This window comes from Dromiciops gliroides, chromosome 1 (genome assembly GCF_019393635.1).
Source record: "Dromiciops gliroides isolate mDroGli1 chromosome 1, mDroGli1.pri, whole genome shotgun sequence".
In the NCBI taxonomy this organism is placed as follows: domain Eukaryota; kingdom Metazoa; phylum Chordata; class Mammalia; order Microbiotheria; family Microbiotheriidae; genus Dromiciops; species Dromiciops gliroides.
Window position 1 is genome coordinate 237,944,916 of NC_057861.1, and position 6,023 is coordinate 237,950,938.

Sequence of the window (6,023 nt, forward strand, 5' to 3'; positions counted from 1 at the left end):
AAGGCAATCTTTAAAAAGAAAAAATTGTAACCCCACTCCCACACATACTCATTGTGCCTTCCTTCTCCCCTTACATTGTATATATTTGTATGCAAGTGGTTGTTTGCCTGTTTGCCTGCCCCATTAGAATGGAAGCTCTTTGGGGGCGGCTAGGTGGCACAGTGGGTAAAGCACCAGCCCTCAGACACTTGACACTTACCAGCTGTGTGACCCTGGACAAGTCACTTAATCCCCATTTCCCTGCAAAAAAAAAAAAAAATGGAAGCTCTTTGAGGGCAGAGACCGTGTTTTTGTTTTTCTTTGCGTCCTCATAGTTGCTGGCATATAGCAGGAACTTGAGAAATACTTAAGTGTTTCCTGCCAGCCTCAACTGATTTGGAGTTTCAGCACTCCTTACACTCTTATGATAACCTTCTTATGCCTTTTCCTCCTTCCTCTCTATATCTTAAAAAAATCTATATTAACCACCATGTGACCAGTCATCTTTTTATTTATATATTTCTTTGAAATCTTTCTCTGGCATAGTAGATAGAGTGCCTGGTCTAGAGTCAGGAAGACTCATCTTCCTGAGTTCAAATCTAGTCTCAGATCTTTACTAGCAGTGTGACCCTGGGCAAGTCACTTAGCCCTGTTTGCCTCAAGTTCCCTCATCTATCAAAAGAGCTGAAGAAAAAAATGGCAAACCACTGCAGTATCTCTGCCAAGAAAACCCCAAATGGGGTCATGAAGAGTCAGACACATCTGAAATGACACAGCAACAAAACAATAAATCTGTACTTCAACTGAGTATATGGCTCTGTCTCTGTTCCTTGAAATCCCTGGAGCCAAATGACAAAATATAAATTATAGTTTGGTTAAACATCCAAGGAAATTCAGCAAGCACAAATCTGTTGGAAGCTGATTTTTTTTGTGGGGCAATGAGGGTTAAGTGACTTGCCCAGGGCCACACAGCTCAAGTGTCTGAGGCCGGATTTGAACTCAGGTCCTCCTGAATCCAGGGCTGGTGCTTTATCCACTTTGCCACCTAGCAGCCCTGCAGCTGATTTTTTTAAATCTAAGATTAGGCATTAAATATTTATTAAATAAATGAAGAGAACAGGTACTAAACTCTTAACCCTGGTGAAATGAGACTATTTTTCACTATCACATCACAGCTGAAAGGACCAAAGGTCACACGGATTTGATTGGTTTAGGCAGCACAGATTCTTGACCTATCCTTTGTTTAAAAAAAAAATTAATGTCAATAATGTCCATGAGACAGGGGCAGCTAGGTAGTGCAGTGGATAGAGCACCGGCCATGGATTCAGGAGGACCTGAGTTCAAATCCGGCCTCAGACACTTGACACTTAATAGCTGTATGACCCTGGGCAAGTTAACCCCAATTGCCCCACCAAAAAAATTCTCTCCTCAAATAATGTCCATGAGAGAGTTTGTCAAAATTAATAATAGGACTATCCACCTCCAGAGAAAGAACTGATATTAATGGAACATACACTGAAGTGTGCTATTTTTCACTTTCATTTTTTTCTCTTATTCAAATTTTCTTACACAAAATGACTAATATGGTAATGTTTTACATAATCGTACATGTATAACCCATATCTGATTGCTTACTGCCTCGGGGAGGGGGGAAGGGAGGGAGGGAAGGAGAGACAAAAATTGGAACCCAAAACTATAAATAAAATGTTTATTTCTTTAAAAAATTAATAATAGGGACCACAAGCTGAAGATTATTCTTTGTGACTACTGCTATCTGCTCAACTTCACATTAAAATGGCTCTTTGCTCCATCATTGACTCTCTGAATGAGATTATATTCTAACCAACAAAGCTTCTTAAACTGTGGGTCAAGAATGTGGGGGGGGGTCACAAAAAATTGAGAGTAAATGTTTGATTTCTATATGTACTTTATTCTTCTTAATTAATTATTTATTTATTTATTTATTTATTTATTTATTTTTAGTGAGACAATTGGGGTTAAGTGACTTGCCCAGGGTCACACAGCCAGTAAGTGTTAAATGTCTGAGGCCAGATTTGAACTCAGGTACTCCTGACTCCAAGGCTGGTGCTCTATCCACTGCACCATCTAGCTGCCCCACTATATGTACTTTATACACACACACACATACACACATATCTATATAACCAGAGTTGAATAAAAGTTTCTCTGGTGAAAAGGGGTCTCAAATGGAAAAAGTTTAAGAAGCCCTGTTCTAACACACCAGTTGGTTGTTTTCCCCCTTTTCAAACATAGCAATTGTTTGTGGATAGATGCTATCTTAACTGACAAGACAAATATTTGAAAAGTTATCATTTCAAGTTTTAAAGCCATACACAACTTGAAATTGAAGTAAGTAGTCCAGACCTATTCTAATACTGATTTCCAATTTCCTGACCTTTCCAATTTGCTCTCTGAAGTATTCTTCTACATGTTTTGTGCTTTACTCTTCCTAGGATCTTCCTTCTTTGTTTCTTTTTTTTTTTCTTTTACATGAATTCCATCTTAAATTCACTAGTCTCACCTGGTGGATCCTCCCTTTTCCTTTCCTTCTTCTTTAAAGGCTTTCCAGGATTCATCTCATTTCTAGCTCCATCCTGTGGTAAAATAATGGAATTTGGCAGACACCCAGGGTCCGACCTGATTGACTTAGTAGTGTTTGAATTGGGTGTGAATGAGAAACTATTAAGTACCCACTGAAGATGATTAGATTTTAGCCACACCTGGCTGGCCCTGTTAAGCCCAGTTTAAAATTGGCCAACCCTGAGAAGGAGCGTCCTCAGAGGCTGTGGACTGCATCATCAACAGAGGACCAGTCTCAGCCACACAACTTGAAGAACCTCCCCTTTGGGGGAGGGAGAAAAACATAGAAAAAGTGACTCCCAATAGGACATGGCTCTCTCTATTGCCTTGGAGGAGCTTTCGGAGTGGACTGGAGACTGGCTGCATGACCGAGTCCTATAGAAATTACGGCCTCCTGGTGGTGAGTTAATAAAATCCAGCTCTTTGAATTAGCTGAGCTGAAATTGAGTTTCGGTTTTGAGACAGCCTTTGCTAGAGCCAGGGAGATTATCTATTTTCCTCTTTCCCTATTCCCTTGTCATTGGTTTAATTAATTTCACCTTTGCTGTGTATTTTATTCCTATTAATAAAACCTGATTTGTTTGTGGAAAAGAGGCTGTTGATCCCCTTTCTTATTGGCCTGGGAGAAATAACTAAAAAAGGCAGTTCAGAGGGGAGGAAACTTTGGACCTAGAGGTCCCTCATTATTTTCTGAACCCCAATATTACAATGAGCCACCCAATTAACTCTCCCCATATTAAATTTGGCCCCAACAATCCACGTACCCTAAACTTTCATATGTCTTTCACTCCTAATTCCTCTCACACCCCAACCTACTTGGGGATACCAAAGAGAATCTTACCCCCCCCCCCACAAATCCATGAATCTGATTTATCAGGCTTGCCCTCCCACCCACCCACCCATCCTGCTTTGGCTGATGTTCTACAACATTTTAGTGTGGATATTTTGAAGTCAATTCTGAAGCAGGGGAGCCAAGAATAGAAAAGACCAATAGTCATCAGGGACAGTATTTGACCATTATGTTTCTCTACAAGGTTGATAACAAATGTCCCTGGTTGAATTCTGTGTTTCAACAATTAGTAAAACAAATGACAACCCAATAGGAGAGGACCTCCATAAACCATGAGAATCTGGTCTGGTAACTTGATAATTCAACCCATTCAAGTCAACAAATATTTATTAAGCATATAATATGTACCAAGCATTATGCAAAGGGCTGAAACACAGAAAATCTCTGAAATAGTGCCTACCCTTAGTGACAACTTTCTCCTGATAAAATATAGATAGATAGATCATACAGCATCATTCGAGGAGCTGAGAGGGCACTTACAACTGAGAACCACAGGAAATGCATAGTATAGGGCAGGCATAGGGCTCAGCTTCTGCAAAGGCACAGAAGGAAGAATAGAGCAAACCTTCTTAAACTGTGGGTCTCAACTCCATATGGGGTCTCATAATTGAATGTGGGGGTCTTAAAAAGTTTAGCAACAGTAGAAGGTTATGCATACCTATTTCATATACCTATATACTTAGGATCCTGTAAAAATTTGTTGGGCAAAAAGGGGTCATGAGTGGAAAAAGTTTAAGAAGCCCTGGAATACAGTAACAAGTTCTGGGGAGCAGTAAGTAGGGCCGTTTGATTGGAATTGACCAATTAGATTAGATTAGCCATGGATTAAAATAGATTATGATTAAAGTGGGAAGGGGAGTAATGTGAAATAATATTGGAGTTTCCAGCTTCAAATGCCAGGCAGAGGAGTATTTTATCTGTGTCAATTGAGATATTTAGAAGGGAAGGACCAGTGTTTTAGAAATATTGATATGGTAGCTATGTGTTGGATGGATTGAAGAGAAGAGTTTGTACATAGGTAGCCCAATAAGAAGGAAATTTCAATATTCCAGGTGAGAACCTAGGAGTGGAGGGAGAGGGATGAATTGAGGATAGTGAAGGACCTGTTCAAGAGATATTGTGGAGATAGAATCAAGACTTGGCAACTGACTGGTTACTGAGGCAAGAGGAAATTTCATTGTTTCAGAACCAGTGGGGACCTTAAGAGTCATCCTGCAATCCTGCCACAGATGAGGAAACTGAGGTCCATAAAGGTTAAATGACTTAGCCAAGGTCACATGGGTAGCAAGTGAAAGAACTTGGATTTATAATCAAATGATTTGAACCCAGTGCTTTTGACTCTAAATTCGCTGTTCTTTTCCAGTGGGAGCAGCAAAGGATGACTTTTAGGTAGAGAACCTGAATGCCTTGGGAGTGGTGCCTTAAAGTGAAATAAATCTGCAGGAGGAGGAGTGGTTTTAGCAAGGGAGTGAATCAAGTCTGTTTAGGACACGCTAAGATTTTGAAGGTCACCCTGGCAAATTGTAAACTTAGACCCAGCCACTGTCCAGTTCTAGTCCTTCTGAATAGTTTTTTCCTTTCTTTTCTTTTTTTTTGCAGGGCAAAGAGGGTTAAGTGACTTGCCCAGGGTCACTAGCTAGTAAGTGTCAAGTGTCTGAGACCGGATTTGAACTCGGGTCCTTCTGAATCCAGGGCCAGTGCTTTATCCACTGTGCCACCTAGCTGCCCCTCTCTAAGTAGTTTTTAAAGTATTCTACCATCACCTCTGAAGCTCATCCTGACCCTCTTCTTTTTTTTTTTTTTTTTTAGTGAGGCAATTGGGGTTAAGTGACTTGTCCAGGGTCACACAGACAGTAAGTGTTAAGTGTCTGAGGCCGGATCTGAACTCAGGTACTCCTGACTCAAAGGCCAGTGCTCTATCCACTGTGCCACCTAGCTGCCCCAGATTTAATCTATTCTTTTTTTTTTTTTTTTTTTGGTGAAGCAATTGGGGTTAAGTGACTTGCCCAGGGTCACACAGCTAGTAAGTGTTTAAGTTTCTGAGATCACATTTGAACTCAGGTACTCCTGAATCCGGGGCCAGTGCTCTATCCACTGCGCCATCTAGCTGCCCCCCCTGACCCTCTTCTAAGGCCCGTTTCTCCCGAATCAGAACCGGGATAAATGAGATGCTGAGTCCCAGGTCAATTTCAGTGGGTGACTTAGGCAGGTCCAGTGGTGCCTCTAACATCCCTCCCCGGTAGTCTGCAGGGAGAACGAGTGCAATGACATAAGGCTGCAGCTGCCAATAGCAGACACGCCCTTCCCCTCCCCCAACAGCCGTTTCCCCTCCCCCTAAGACTGCCCTGGGAACTTGAAAACAACTGGGTAGAAAACGCCGGCACTGGCTTCAGTCGGGTCGGCGTCGGCGTCGGAAATGAGGTCAAGCTCCGGTGGGTGGGGCGGGGCGGTGAGCCGACGCAAGCGGAAGCGCGGGGAGAGAGGACCAATGGGAAGCGATCGTCGCCGGGGTGAGGGCGGAAGAGAAGAGATTTAGTTCCGGACGTCGCCGTCGCCATCTGTCACCTCCGCCTCCGGCTCCCGCTGCCGCCGT